Here is a 16,080-nt window from a genome sequence, read left to right on the forward strand (position 1 = left end):
CTGCCAAGTCCACCACTACCATGTGTCCAAGTGCCCCAAACAGACTTGATAGCAAGGTTTGAATTGCCTGACCAGGGCAGAATAGGAGGACAGCATTATCTGACAGTTTGCTTTGTGCTTGCATAAACAGGTGTCCCAATAGGTAGCTATCCTCTTTGCTAACAAGTGTGGGTTGAAAGGTCACCAGGGGGAGAGTTTGGTAAAAGGAGACTATTCCTTAGCTAGAAAAGACTAACACTTTTGTCCTCTCACCCACATGGTTCCAACTAAAATATGCAAAGCTTTTCAGATGAAGCATCACAGTGCCTCCTGTTACTTCCCTGAGACAAATGTAAATGGTCTAGGCAATAGCTTTTCTGTCTTAAATGCCTTGCTAAATGTCACTTTTTATAGTTAGCTGTGACAAATTCCTTCCAAAAAACCAGAATAGCAATTCTTGCTGATGTGGAATAACAATTTCTCAAAACTGCTGAAAAGGTAGTGATAACACATCAAGTCTCAAAGTTTAGAGTCATTGCCAGCGTTGTATATTGGAAAGAGAAGCCCTCAGGTTATCAATTTTACTAAAAGGAAACAAGCATCTATGCTGGTTACGCTCAACACATCACTGAAACAGCCAGCACTAGAACCAGACAACTTTTCCCCATCCACAGTGCAGATGGTGTGAAGGATGCCTCACTGGGATGCATCACTAGCACAGCTATGTTCTCACACACCCATTCTCATTCCTGCAGCAAGAACAGTCGTCTGCCTTCACCAGCTTCTCTCCAAATGCAAAGAGGCAGATCAAGGAAAGCTAGCTCCCAGCACTGGAGTTCTCTTCCCTAGCAAACTGACTTGCTAAGTGTTTTTAGGGATGCCTCATTCAAAATCTCCTGAAGTGCTCACCTTCCATTCTCATAAATACACCAAGATATTTCTAATCAATACAACAGGGAAGAGAGGTAAAAGATGCAGGGCGTTGATTACAAAATATTCCAACAGATACAGCAAGACCAAGAGACAAGAATATTTTCCTCCTGGTAAGTCTGTAGTATTTCCCTTTGATGGTTCATCCCTTGCTCTTCAAACACTGAGGGCAGTATTGAGGGGGTTCAGCAGTCTTCCATCTGGCAGGAAGCCAGGACACCAAGCCTTCACCCGCAAGCATGGTGGTGCCTGAGGTCCATGAATCACATCTGCTGTCCCAGCACTGCTGCTGTGACACCCACAGTCCTGTTCCAGCCCCTGCTCCCATGGGGTTCTGCTGGTGCCCCATGAGTGCCTCAGACTGATGTCCCACGTGGAGTTCTCTTCCCCAACAGAAAAGAAAACTGTTCTGCTTTATGCTAGCACCCATTACTTTGCATCAATGATTTGTTTTAGGGGGTCATGACAACCTCTTCATTTTATAACCAAGCCAGTTAGCTAGAGCTAGATGAAAAATTGGCCACTTACATTATAAAACTGTCGTTTTTTAAGAATTGCTTCAAACCAAAGCCCTATGCCAAATGCATTTAGATGAGATTAACTAATTTTTCCTAACATTTTCTAGGCAGTATTTCCATAAAAGCAACACTACGAGATAGCAAGGATGCTGAGATCTGATAAATGACCAAAATAAGGGTGACTTAGAAATTACATTTCCCACAGATGAAAGAAATCAATCAAGTTGGACTTAGCTCAAAAACCTAGATCCTATTAGACACATAAAAAAGCAAAGTTCTTCATATGAAGGCAGTAACTACTCTCAATAGCCATGGAGTTTCCCTGAATTGAATTCTGGGGAAAAAATAAGAATTTACAGAATATCTGTATTTTTTAGCTAAAGTGATCCAGACTGGCTCCAGGCACACATGGTCTCTGGTGGGAGCTCTCCTCTCCACGCAGACTGATAACCTAGCTGGGGGATACCCTCTCCCAAAATAATTTTTCTTTCCCATACAACTCTTTATGGTTATGTATATGGTTTATATATTATATAACCTCTATATGGTTATATATATGGTTAAATATTTCACCCAACTCCAGTCCCAAACCCTGCCATATCCTCGACAGTCCTGCCCCCATGGGCTGGGGAGTGGCACCCACTATGCCAGGTGTGATATCATTACAGCTTCTTCACCTCTCCCTCTGAGGAGACAGGGGACAGGGACATCCTACCAAAGCTGGGTGAAAACTGATTTTCCACAGCTAATCTCAAGAAGAAGCAGCAAGCTGGAATTCTAGTGGGAAGGAGCACCTGGGAGCTCTCCAAATAAAGATGGTGTGGCGTGAGCTCAAGGCAGGGTCTTCACTGCTCTGATTTTTTTGGAGATGTGGAAAGCATTTAGCCTCATCACTTCGTGGGAGGAGGGTCCCTGACAGGGAAAGGAAGCAGGGACAGCCTCAAGGAATCTGAGAGCAGCAATAACTCTCTGGGGCTGACCTTGGCTGTGTGCAGAAATGCTCTGTGCCATCTATGGGGTGGCCAAAGGGTGTTGGGCACCCGGAGAGGGACATACGCAGGAACAACTCTGTCAGATGCTGCCCCAGCCTCCAGGGACCTGTGGCCCAAGCTGCCCTTGTGGCCAAAGCAACGAAACTGCTCTGCCAGCAGCTGGAGATGGCTGGTCCTGAGGTAGGCTTTCAGACCAGTAAGTGTCTCAAAATACAAAATGTGGTATCAAAAAGCAGACATGAAAATAAAACTATATATTGTATGTAAGTTGCTTCATTACAGACATTCTTCAGTTACAAATCTTGTAGCAGCTGAGGATCTGGAGCTTTGCATGCAGAAAGGACAGGCTGAGTCTTAAAATATTTACAAAGCTTGCAGGTAATGATTAAAAGATGTAAGTGCCACACCTGAGGCATAAACAAATTGAATCATATTTCATATTTCCTGAAATTTAGCCATTATTTCCAGTTAACTGGTCACTGACTGAAGTCTCTGAATATTCTGGGCATATTTGTTTCACTTTTTACAGGATTAATAATTTTTAAACTTTATTTTTTGCATTATTAAAAATAGAGTTGCTTTTCATGTTTTCATGCAATCACTGCTCACACAGTCCATAGATTTAAGGCATGTTCTTTGCTCAAGAACAGATGTGTTCTGAGCTCTTCAGGGAGTGTCAGGGAATTTTTCCTGATGGACAGGACATATGAGGATGGAGTTAACACAGAGCCACTTGCCAACCTGGAACACAGAAAATGATGGATCAGTGTCCTAAATCAGCACTCATGATAGCAATCACATAAACCTTGTATGAGTGGGATGATGAATTATATAATTTACAGTATGCAAAAAGTTGTTTCATTTTTTTTCTTCCCCCCAAACTGAGGGTTAGCAGTAAATGGCCAAAAGTTAATGCATTGTATTAGCTCTTCTTTAGAAAGAATATTAAAATCTTAAATACAAAGTGTCATGGGTAGTAAAGACACCACTAAGTGTTTTGAGGTAAGAAATTGTAAGGAAAAGAAAGGAGTGCAGTTAGCTCATGTTTCTCCCAAGAAATTCTCCCTTTCCATTTATTAATCATATCTAGGCAATTCCTAGCTTAGCAGTACATTCAAAGTAGATTACTTGAAACTAAATTTGAAGTTCATTCAAATTCAGTTCCACTATACCATAGAAAAGTATAAGGGGCAATCTTTAAAGTAAATGCTTTCTTCCATGAAGAAAAACCAGTAGCCTGTATATGTGAGAATACAGTTAAAATACTGGCACTAGCAAAGGATTTCTCAGATTTTTTTTTTTTCCTTATTTCTAGAGTTTCACTGGAAAATATGCTGTCTGACCTCCTGAGGGAGCAAAGCATCTTCTCCACAAATTATATTGGAGAGCTTGGAAGGAAAGCAGCCATTTGCTTCAGTGTTGTGCTCTGTGGGTTGCTAATTTGAGTTTCTGCAAAATGGAACCAGTTTCAAGTGCCTCAAATGATTCCTATCAAGTGCTGACATTTCCAGATAAGGAGAACATTAACTCCTATGTCGTCTTCCTCTGCAGCTTCAGCAGGGTGGTTCTGCTAACCTCTGCTAACCAATATCACTGCATATTTACACTAGCTTTTGTTTTCAGTGCCAAGTGGCTAGAATTACTGGGAGGATTTCTACACTGTAGGGAAGAACATGGCTTTCTACGAGACAGAAGCAGTTTAGTAAAAGAACTGAAAAAGTGTAACTTTTATAGGCCTTGAGGTGAGGAAGAGCGAGAGTTACAAGGAGTATTTAACGGGGTAAAGTCCCCTCAGGGATCTGAAACCCTCAAGAGGCTGTTGAAAGAAGGAAATTAATTCAAGAATGTCTTGCCAGCCAGGTTATATGAAGAGGGGGTTTTTCTGGTGGCTGAGTGGGAGGGAGAGCTGCGATGGTATTCCCTAGCTACGTGAAGTGGGCATGGCTGAGCAGTTGGAGTCCAGTAGCCCCATTTGCTATGGATCCTGATGAATACCATGGCCTTTGGAGGTCAATGACTGAAGGTCAGGCCTGGTCTTTGTCCCACTGAAGCTCCAGGCCAGTTGAACTCGGGCACTGATCCTGCCTGGTCCATACACCCCAGCTCCTGTCTGGGGAGTAAGTGGATGCACAGAATTAATGCCAAACCCACAGGCTGCACGAATTTCATTATGACTTGCTGAAGGATCTGATCAGCTTCTGCAAGAGCTGGTTAGGGAGTCAGCATGAAAACTGACAAAGGCCACCCTGGCTACACATCACTCTTCCCTGGGAAGAAAGAAAAGCACCTACAGCATTTTGCCATTGGTAATAAAGTAACACTTCTAATTGAGTTCATTCACTGCAACAAAAAAATCAGTCCCTTCCCAGTTAATGTGAGGAGAGGTGGCATTTCATCACTTGTGTAATGAGCTTAATAACATCTAATGTTCACTTAATACTCTTATTGGTGGTTGACCAGGAAATAAAGCCAGGTTGATTAGGATTAGTGGCTTAATGCCAAGGATAGCTGGGTTTGAAGATGGCCACTTTAATTTTCAGTGTTCATTATTACTGCTAGGATCTGGTGGTGTTATTTCTATAGCAGCACTAGGAAGCCTTTGTTACTTACCACTGCATGAGTACATGACAAAATTGTGACCATTGCCACAGGCAGCTTGTCACTGTGGGAGGAACACACCCTACTGACCTGATGATACCATTGCTGAAGGACTGGGATACTACTTATGAGTCTTGTAGATTAAAAAAAAAAAAAAAAACCAAAAAAAAAAAAACCCCAAAAAAAAAACCCCAAAAAAAAACCCCACAATACTAACAATAATTATTATTGTTATTACTATTACTAACACAGACTGGATTTTTCTCAGTTCAACAGATAGTCCTCAATGAAAGGACTGAAAGACAAACAAAGCAAGAAGTTACAGAGCAGATTAACAAAATTAATGGTAATAGACACTCAGTCCTGGGAATTGTCTTTTGAGCTTGGAGTTTCAGCTGTCCTTTGTGTTTCAGACAGTTTATTGTGTTCATCACTTAGTTACTTTTTTAAGGTGAAAAATTAAACAAACCTCTCCAAAGTAGTATTATACTATCACATGTTTATATAGAGTTCTTGAGGATGAGCACATTTATCTTGTTTTCTGGTTCTTGAAGATGCAGTGTTGTTCCTACCCTGCTCCCATTAGCAAGACTGCAAGCTCCAAAGGGGGTGCTGCACATGGAGACATCTGGATGAATTTTCAAAGGTGTGCACAGTGTTTATATGATATATGAGATATCATATATGGATATATGAGCAAGGGCCCTGATACAGTCGTGTCAATCACTCATAATGTATATTTTTTCTGATTTGAGCTGCATCAGAAGCAAAAGTGATTCAGAAAGCAGTTTGCTTCTGTGCTGGGATCAGTTTCCTCTCCTGTTTGACTGGCATTTAAACAAAGGCTGGTTTTGCAGGGTGGCCCTTATTACATCATACAAAACCAACCACCAGGCTGCCACGACATCACTTATTGCAGAGCACTGCTGCACAGCCTTCACTAATGAACAGAAGCAGCCAAATTCCTCCTAACACTGAAGAAGGAAATATTTCTCTACATCTGATGTCTTTCACTTCTCCTGTTCTGAGTTATAAATATTCTGGTGCATGAGCTCAGATGAATAATGCTCATACTACAAATAACTAAAGCTAAGGATCTTTATATTTAAAGGTGAAGAATCATTTCTTTTGGAATGTAAATGGTGGGTTTTTTCTTTTGTTTTGTTTAGCAGCTTCCAAATGTGAACAAAACCTTCTATGAAGAAATTAAGATTACGGGGCTGTAGTTTTAATTTCAAACCTTGAAACTCATGTATGGATTTATATCCAGATTAAGTTTTGAGATAATGTTAATTTAAAAAAAAAGGGAAGGAGATGAGCCTTGTAACTCTGAATTATGTCAGCAAAACCCTTCTAATTGATTATTCTGTTTTCCAGAATACAGCTTTCCAGCAAACTCATCAGTTCTGGGGTTTCTTTTGTCTTCTGTGCAGCTCCACCATTAAGAAACTTTTCTGATTGCACAGTTCAAATCCAGACAAGGAATCTGAGATTTTATTGTTCCTTTTTTCTAGGCTGTGGTTAGTTGTGGCTTAAGCAATGTTTCATAACCCATTTGTACTCTAGTATCAATGTCCTTGAAATAGACAGACAAGTTTGACTCTTTCTTTCACAAAATAACTCCTCAATTCCTCTCTTCTTGGCAGAGCTGCACTGATTTAAACACAAGAATAAGAAATTAAGTAAACACAGGGAGGATTGGTTTTGAGTAACTGGACACTTGCAATACAATGCAGACACCTCTTTGTTTTGGAAGTGCTAAAGTAAAAATGTAGATTTTTGCTTTGTCCTCCCATAAAACAATTTCAAGGAGCAATGCTAAGAAAATTATGAGATGTATCAGCAATAAATATCTCTGGCATATCCAGGGATTTATTCATTAGGGACAGTGTGACACACAAATTCCAGACTGATAAGATTATTGGTGCCGATCTTGCCCATGGCCATGTGCAGGACTGTCTTGTTACTGCAATTATTTAGCAGGGAGCCCTTCTCACCCGCCTTTTAAATTTTTCTCTGCTAAAACACTGCAGGCCAAAACCAGTCATTTTGTATTTGGCTGTTACCTGTTACCATTCCTTTCTTTTCCAGCTAGTGAGCAGCTTAACCCCTGTGGTGCCTTTTTGCCTTTTTCCTCTGGTGCTCACATTAAAATAAATAGTGTTTAATTTTCTGCACTTTTGAATGGGGACCATGACTGTTGAAAAGCAAAAACTGTAACTACTTTAGAGAGGCTACTACACAATATGTAGATTTAACAAGATGCATATCACTTGTTTCAAAGTTCCTCATTTAAATGCCTTCAAAGGTGCCCAGGCACCAACTTTCCCCAGTCACCAGCTCCAAAACCCAACAAGCAGCTCCTGTTGGTGTGTTGTATGTCAGTGCTTCAGCAAAGTGAGAGGAGCAGTGCCTTTAAAAGAGAGGGCTTCTGCAGCAGTAGGTCTGGCCCTTCAGCACAAAGCAGGAACCAAAACAAGTTCTATCAAACAAGTTCTATCAGGAGAAGGCTGGATGATGTTAATTATGAGCCTACACAAACACTTAAGACTATGCATGACTGTTAATACACAATGGACTGTCCACATCTTCAGCAGAAGGCTTGGACACAGCTCAAGCATAGAAACTCACTTGTGTTTTCAGCTTGTGCAATCAGTTATTTCTTCATTTTAAGTCAATATAAACTGCCTCCAGCCTTTCTTAGGTCTGTCACCCCCTAAATAACTTTCCTCACTCTTCAAGTATTCCTCTAAAATACTATGGGGATGGCCATTGTAAGGGCTTTGAAAGAAATCCCAGCAAGTCCAAAGACACCTCCATTTGAAGTGCTGTGGGCAATACACTACCAACACATCCTACTGGTGGCAGCCTTACTTGTCACCTGAGAGACCTGCTCCAGAGCTGCAGCCCATGCTGCGTCCCTCCTAAAGAACAGGTTATGTGGTCTGAGAGAGAATGGTAAGCATGTCATTTAGGTCCAGATTTTGCTCCACAGCACTTGTTTTAAATATTCTAGAGAGTACATTTGCAACAGTAAACATCTCTGCAGTTATATTCAACCTGCACATCATGTACTTGCCAATTTAAGAAGTAGTATTTTCCAGTTCATTTAAGTGAGCACCAAGAATGAGTTACACCAAGCTACAGACAACATTGGTTCATTAATAGGCATTAAGTTTTCATATTTATGGATTAAAGCCAAAGTCACTTTTCTGTTTGAATGTATCAGCACTTTGTTCCTATTACCACCTAAACCACCAGTCTCCAAATTTGACAGTTTGATCAAAGAACTCCCCAGTCCCTCTGGCTGGGATGTGTTTTGTGCTTTTCACCATCACGTACCATAACTGTGTCTTTATTAACAAATGCCTTCAGCTCCTCACTCATTTTATTAAGATCTGGCTCCCACAAATACTTGGCATCTTCACAGACTTGCTTGGCAATTGATGATTCAAACAGCCACATCAGACATGAACCTCCATACATACTCTTCTGTTCTCAGTGGCTTTGTAACACCTCCCTGAGTGCCACATCTCCAACCATCACACCTCCTCCCTGCCTCCACACCACCCAGCTTCTAACCCACTTGTTTTGGTTGAACAAGACCCTACCATCCTTTAATTTATATCTAGCTGTTATATCCAAACCTGCTCAGAGCCTCTACTCATCTCCTGTTGTCCCCCAGTTCTATCATTTAGGATATTCATGCAACAGTGGTATAGCCCTTCCCTAGTAGTAAAAAACTACTAGATTGGGCCAAATGGAAATACAAATACTCTCTCCAAAACCAGTTCTGTTGGAGACTTCACAGTCAGACTGCATCTCCCAAAGTCTGATACTCCAAGCACTCAAAAAATTCAGCTGCATGCCTTTCTCCCAAAATGTCCTTTATGTGTTTGTTCTTCTATATTTAACTTTTACTCCCTATTTGATGAAAAATCTTATGCAATAAAAAAAAAAAAAAGCCTCCATCAACTAGATGGCAAATCCACTCCTGGGTTTCCCCATTATTGCAGTGTTCACAGTATTAACCTTACTTACCTCCCAAATTCTATACAGTGTAAGTCATAAGAAGTTTCCCTATGCTTGTGAAAACTTCCTTTAATACTTTCCCATTTCCCCCCATTTTTCTCAAGGGAATACAGTGCTATTTTGCTGCAAGTGCTCACTGCTCAAAAAACTCCCCAGGCTGGCAGCACTGCCATCTTTGGCCAGTATTCCTCCTCCCCTGCATGCAACCACTCTTGTTACCTGTGGTGTAATAAAATCTTATCCCAAAAAAGCAGACATAATAATGTCTGCAGTGAAGTACCTCCAGACTATGCAAAATCTATGTTCAGAAGATTCCTTCTGTATACCATACACTTGAAAGACTTCATAAACATCAAAATCTAAACCCTTATATTTTACATCCATATATATGTATTTATAAACATATATTTAGATAATCATATATCATTCAACTTTTTTCCACCCCAAAATAACAGTTTATGAAGCAGAATAAATAGCATCAATTTGGCAAAGCATGATCCAACAGCAAGTTCTCTCATGAATGTTTCTTATTCTTAGGGCAGGGAAATAATTTCAGTCTGTAGACTGTAAAATCCATTTGTAGTTCAAACTATTTTGTTAGGTTTCTTTTCACATTCAATAACTTTGAATGTGATGAAATGACATTTTCTTGGAAGTTTTACACAGCTAGCAGTACTTCTACTTACTGTCTCATACACTGAAACAATGACTGCCACCAATGCATCTACCTTTGTACACCAGAAGTGAGCATAATAGAGTAATTTAAGTTGGGAAAGACCTTTAAGATCATCAAGTCCAACTGTTTGTCCAGCACTACCAAGTCCACCACTACACCATGTCCCCAAGCACCACATCTACACATGTTGGCAGCTCTAGCACTTCCCCGGGCAGCTTGTTCCAATGCCTGACAGCACTTTCAGTAAAGAATTTGTTCCTAATATCAAATCTAAACCTCCCCTGGCCCAAATTGAGGACATTTCCTTTTGTCCTATCACTTGTCACTTGGGAGAGGAGACTGACCCCCACCTTGCTGCAGCCTCCTTTCTGTCAGAGAAAATGTGATTATACAAAACTTAGTATTTTGACATTACCTGTAAAACAAGACGCCAATTTAGCATAATTTAAACACAAAGATTTCAAAGCACTGAGACAAAGATTGACATGGACCTGCTATATAAGTTTTCCCTTTCACTAGCCTTGGTGCTGCTTACTGTACATGGCAAGTGGTCCATAAAATGCTGAAGAAAATATCTCAACACTTAATGCTGTGAACATAGGCAGCTATGCTGCCCATCCCCTTATATCTTACCACTAATAGTTGCTTTTACATCTTCCCATTTTGTTTGCTTCATCCCAATTATGATTGTATTTAACACCAAAATTTAAACAATATGGTTCACACAAGTGAACCAATCCAGAACTGGATATTTAACATTAAGCCAAGAACATAGAATGTGAGTAATGGAGTATTTTAAAGACAGAATTCAATTTTCATTGTATTTTTATTCTTGCTTCTTAACCAAACCCACATGGAATGCATTGTATTTAATGAAACAACAAGATTAATATTTCAACAAACCAGCCAGTACATAAGCCCACAACTGAGCGTAAGTTGAAGAGTTTATTTTAAAGTATTTTTGAAAAAGCCTTTTATGATAGAAGCACCCCCCTGCAGGCTTGGGCCTGCTTTCTCTTCTTTCAGGAGTGATCTCTCCTTGAACACTGAGCTTTGTCTCCATGCATTTTTCCTGGCTTTTCAGTTCTGGTTTGGATTTGACTGGCTGAGAACACATGAGGCTGGAAATCAAAGCTGTTGTCATCCATTTATTTCCTTACAATGCTGTTGTCTGAAACTTTACTGTGGAGGACTTGTGAGCCTTCCCTCCTTGTTCAGGACTCCACAAGTATTGATTCCTTACTGTGCAATGGTTAAGCACAGTTCCTCTTTCTTGGCAGCATGTCCTCTTTCTCTCTAGATAGTTAATTACAGTTTGCCAGCAATTGTTTATGAGTCCTGCAGGTCCTCATTGGGTTAGCTAACATATTTGAACTAATTAATTTATATGATAGAAGCCATAAGAATCCAGAACTTGAAGTCCACTTTTATTTTCAAATTAATGCATAAAATAAATTTAAGTCCCAAATTACATAATTATAGTACTTTATGAACCTTATGTTTCAGGTACTTGTTAAAATATCTCAAAAGGCACAAGCTCCTCTCACACAGTGTGAGCGCACATGAGGCTCACAAATTAGTTTGGTCAATGTAGAGTCCAGCAGTTTAACACCTAGAAAAGGACTTAACAAGTCATGGTCACATGAGATCAAACTCTACAGCAGAGCCTAAATCTTGCTCCTTTGGCAATTTCCACTGCCTCTTCCACCAACTACCCTCTGCCTTGTCCTCTCCCTATTTTTTACTTCTCTTCCCAGGTCTATCTACAACTCCTTCCTCCTCCTGATCCCTCAAGCCATAGCTACAGGAGAGTGCAGTATATTACACAGCAGCAGCAAAGCAAATATTCCCCAGCATACTTGCTCTTCAAGGCAAGGACTACTAGAGTTTCACAACCAGTGTGAAATGCACCTTTTCTCCAAGCCTTGCTCTACACTATCAGCTTCCTGCCCTGATTGCTATGTGGGGGGGGTTACAGTGATGCAACTCCCTGAAGACTAAACATGAGCGACCTTGAAAAGGAGTCAGGGCAGCCAAGCAGATTTGAAGCCTTCATATCTACCCAACATCTTCCACAGCAAGAAGTGCTCACCTCACCTACGTTTCTGCCCCGACAAGGTCCTTCCCTCTGAAGGTGTGGTTTGCCACACTTTCCCCCACCCCAGCACAGCTCCTTTTCCTTGGCAAAAGGGCAGGGAGCACGTCTCACTGGCATTGCTGCCATTTGGTAGAGAGCTGCTACCACAGTAGGAATATTTGGCCAGTCTGTTAACATCACTGCACTGGGAAAGCCTTATGCAAAAGAAATCTCTGTGCTTCAGTTGCTTCCTCAGGTCCAACCATAACTTAAGAGCAAAACCACACTTTTAGGAGAGTAAGAGTCACCAGGAAAATGAGAATCCCTCTGCATTAAACACATATTTAATACAGTACTTGACCACTTATGTAAGTTAAAGCAAGCACATGCTTCTGATGGGATTCTTTTTTAACACTCGAGCTAAGTAACACTACAGTCAAAGGTGATCACCATGTGCTTTACATTACATTTATTCAGATTAATATTGATCTTCTGCAAACCTTCTCCCCCTCTGCTTTATTAATGAAAGGATAATTCATGTGACAGTAAATAGCAAGAAGAAACTGAGAACAGGGAGAACACAGAAGGAAAGGTAGAACAATTTTCTGCATATAGAGTGAGGAAAAGAATTATAGAAACCACAGAATGGTTCAGGTTGGAAAGGAACTCCAGAGGTTATCTGGTCCAACCCCATGCTCAAGAAGGGTCTCTGAGAGCAGGCTGCCCAGAACTGCAGGCAGACAGCTTTTGGATATCTTCAAGGATGGAGACTTTGCAACTTCCCTGGTTAAGCTGTCAAAGTGCTCGGTCACCATCACCATTAAAAGGTACTTCCTGATGCTCAGACAGGCCTCCTGTGTTTCAGTTTGTGAAAGAAGACATTAAAGGATGACAGCTGATTGCTGTACCTATGCACATTTTTACAAACCACAACCATTCTTTCTCTGCCTCTTCCAAGGAAGGGGCACCTGAAGGAATTGTTACAGATTGTCACAATTTTGGGATGTCCTATTGGGAGCTGGAAGTCAGTACAGCCAACGTGATAGCACTCACTGCAATTGCACTCACTCACCTTCATGAATTTAGACAGCTTCAAGTCACCCAGCTGCCAAAATGTAGAGTATGAAACAGCTTCTGTTTGCCTAAACGGCTCTACCTCCACAACTTAAATACGCTACTGCCATTATTTTGAGTCTCCCACAGTGCTAACGATGTTTCCAAGACCAGTGTTGCTGGATTTTACTGTCTAAATGGGTCAATATTCAGCATTGAGACTTACTTTTGTTAAGAAGAGAAATTAATCCTTTGACTACAGCTGGAGAACATTCATAAGAGCTCTGCAACAGATCAAGCATTGGTGCAAGAATGCAGTTTCCAAAACTTGAAAGGTAACTGCCATCAGACAGGGTAAGAACTGTCATTGCACAAATAGGCAGTATTGCCTCATGGCCCAACTGGACTCAAAATAACATGGCAATCATTCACCAATAGTCCCAGGCTGTTTTTTTCACAAGGCCCAGGATTCTGTGTGCTCATTTCAGCAACTTTGAGTTGGCAATATGAAGCCAAGTTTCAGCTCCCTCACTCTGCAGCTAATTAGGATGAGGTTTTAAGCACACCACCTCTAATATTTTAAATACAGGCTCAACCACTCCAAGCTACCTTCAGTAGTATTAGTACCAGTATTCCAAGAAATAAATCCTGGTCATAGTAAAGATTATTTGCAGAGTACAGTCAGCACAATGGGCACCTGGATCACTTCTACTTTGTCAGTTACACAATGTAAGAAAATCACCTTATTTGAATGGCATTTTTCAAATCTTTTTACTTCCCTCATAAAATAAAATTAAAAATCCACCTTGGATTGCTCTGCAGCTCCAGTTTCCACTTCTAAGAATTCACTTATTTATAGCTCAATGTCCTGTTCCTACCAGGGCCAGGCTCACCTTCTCTGGCTCCAGCTGCACGGCAAATCCTTGACCTCACAGTGCCATTAACTCACCTCAAATACTGCAACCCTGCTTCCCATTCTGCAGCTGACAGATGCACGTGCCCTTGTGTTGGTAACTCAGGTATCCTGCAAAACATTTCTATCCTGCTCTCCCAAGATTCTGGGAAAAGACCATTGCTACCACCAGAAACGAAATAAACAAGACTCCAGGAGCTGCTGTTCTAGGTGGATTTCAGGACACTTCATTTTATGTGGAGTTTCATGACTATAGCTGCCCAGGCAGCAGATAAATATAAATATAAAATATACCAGGGTTTTTGGTAGTCAGCACATGACTTCCAATACTTTATTTGTATTTCACTGAAATCTATGGTTAATTTATAAATTGTTTATCATACAGTCACTAGAAGTCAGTAAATCTACTTCTGTCTCTAATAAAACAGAACAACTTAGTTCCATGAAAATACACATGAAAGGCTTGTCCTTTTTATCTCTACTAACAGCATTTTTTGGTACAAGTTAGATTTTTGCTTAAAACTTCAGCTCAAAATCCAGTCTCTGGAAGCTACTTGACTAAGGACATTCCTCAACTCTATCAGGTCCCTTGGCATCCTGAGACTAACCAGCTACAGGCTGTGCAGCTTGCCTTTACTCTATATTCCCTATGCTCTTAATTATTCTCCCATCACAAAAAAACCCCAACACCTGAACTTGCACACTGGCTCATCACCACTCCCAGCAGCGCAAGACATGCCAAAATCTTGGCACTTAAGGAGATCCCAACCTGGAAGAGAAAAGAAGGCATGAGATAGCACCTTTCAGATTCTAAAATTCTAAGATGTCTCTCTTAAAATTCTGAATTCAAACTTCAGCACCTCTGTACATATTTCAAGCACGTACATAAAGCTGAATCAATACATACAGGGAGTCTGGGCCATGCTCAGATTCATTCAGCTTCAACCTTCAGAGCACTTGACAGCAAACTCCTTTCCTGTTCTCCACTTTGCAGAACAATAAATAGGCTGGTATCATTTCCTTTGCCTCTGCCCCTTCAAATAACAGACTTGTACTATTTTGGAAATTTGTGTAATTTACTCAGCATGCTCATTTGCCACTCTTCCAATGAGGGAAGGATTGTAATTGGAATAGACACTCTGAAGTGTCAAAAAGCACTAAAAAATAATGCAGCAGTTCAGAGTACGTTTCCAGTGATGCACTAGAAGAGAAGCAGACAATGCCAAGCAGTCATTGGAAAATAAAATGTATGAATCCATTTACACAGTTTGGCATTCAGACTCTATATTAAAATAGCGTCACTAGTTATTTTTCTATTCCCTGCATCATCTTCATCAAACATTATTGTTAATAGGTTAGCCAAAGCTTCATCTCCCATTCAAGGCCCCAAGCACTGCTACACACCTCAAGCTAGCCTCTAAAGTCTTACACTGCAAAGAAGTGAGAAAGTTCAAATGCCAGGGTACTGTCAGATCACATACATTTCAGTGCAAGAATAAAGCACAAAATCAGAAGCGCTAAGCTCTTTTCTAGTCCTATCTGAAGGCCACATGATTTCCTGTATCAAAGCAGAAGTGTCACCAAAAGGTCACTATTCAAGTATTACTTGTAGGACAGGAGGTGCAACATGCTGCAGACATGTGGCAAGGACAAGTGAGGGCTACCAGGAGGCCAAGAAATACTCACCTTACCTTCAGAACTGGTCAGCTTGACCACCAGGGAAGTAAAGCAGGCAAAAAATTGACTCCAGCTGTAATGTTTTAAAGAGAAGGCAGACAATTCTTCATTCCCACTGCAGCTTTGCTATCTGCCATCACACCCAGTCCACAACACAAGGCTTCAGAAGCCTGCCCCACCTCCAGCACCCCACACCCCCCTCCCCATTCTGGGCTGAATTTATACTGCATTAAGCTGAGATTCAAACACATCACACTTACCCCAAAAGAGTAAGCCTATGCTCCAGTCTGTGGGTTTCCAGTATATGGAGTTTTAACCACCAAATCTGAGCATCTAAGAAGCCTTTATAAAATGTACTGGGCCACTACCAACTCCCCCCCACCCCCCCCCCCCGACACTCCAAAAGGCTATTTAGTACAAAAACTGGAAACTGAAATTTGCATTACATATCCTGCTAGGCAGGAACCACCCCTAAATTAAATACAGTGGGACTTCAGCCCTGACAGTAGAAGGTGTTTCCCTATAACCACACTGATTAAACAGTTTGCAGGCACCAGACCTCCAAGTCCTTTTTAGCAGACGTCACACTGCACAACATAAAGCAGCAGGCAATTGGCCAAAAATGGTTAGCAAAA

General features: G+C 41.0%; 1 long non-coding RNA gene across 1 annotated transcript; it reads right to left on the reverse strand.

Annotated features, from left to right (window-relative positions):
- Window positions 1-2,658: 2,658 nt before the first annotated feature.
- Window positions 2,659-15,829, reverse strand: LOC132326656 (uncharacterized). The gene is made up of 2 exons (XR_009486288.1): window positions 15,460-15,829; window positions 2,659-3,160 (listed from the first exon to the last, which is right to left on the reverse strand). It is a non-coding gene; the product is annotated as an uncharacterized LOC132326656 (long non-coding RNA).
- Between the last annotated feature and the right edge of the window lie 251 nt (window positions 15,830-16,080).

The sequence above is a fragment of the Haemorhous mexicanus genome, chromosome 1 (genome assembly GCF_027477595.1).
Source record: "Haemorhous mexicanus isolate bHaeMex1 chromosome 1, bHaeMex1.pri, whole genome shotgun sequence".
NCBI lineage: Eukaryota > Metazoa > Chordata > Aves > Passeriformes > Fringillidae > Haemorhous > Haemorhous mexicanus.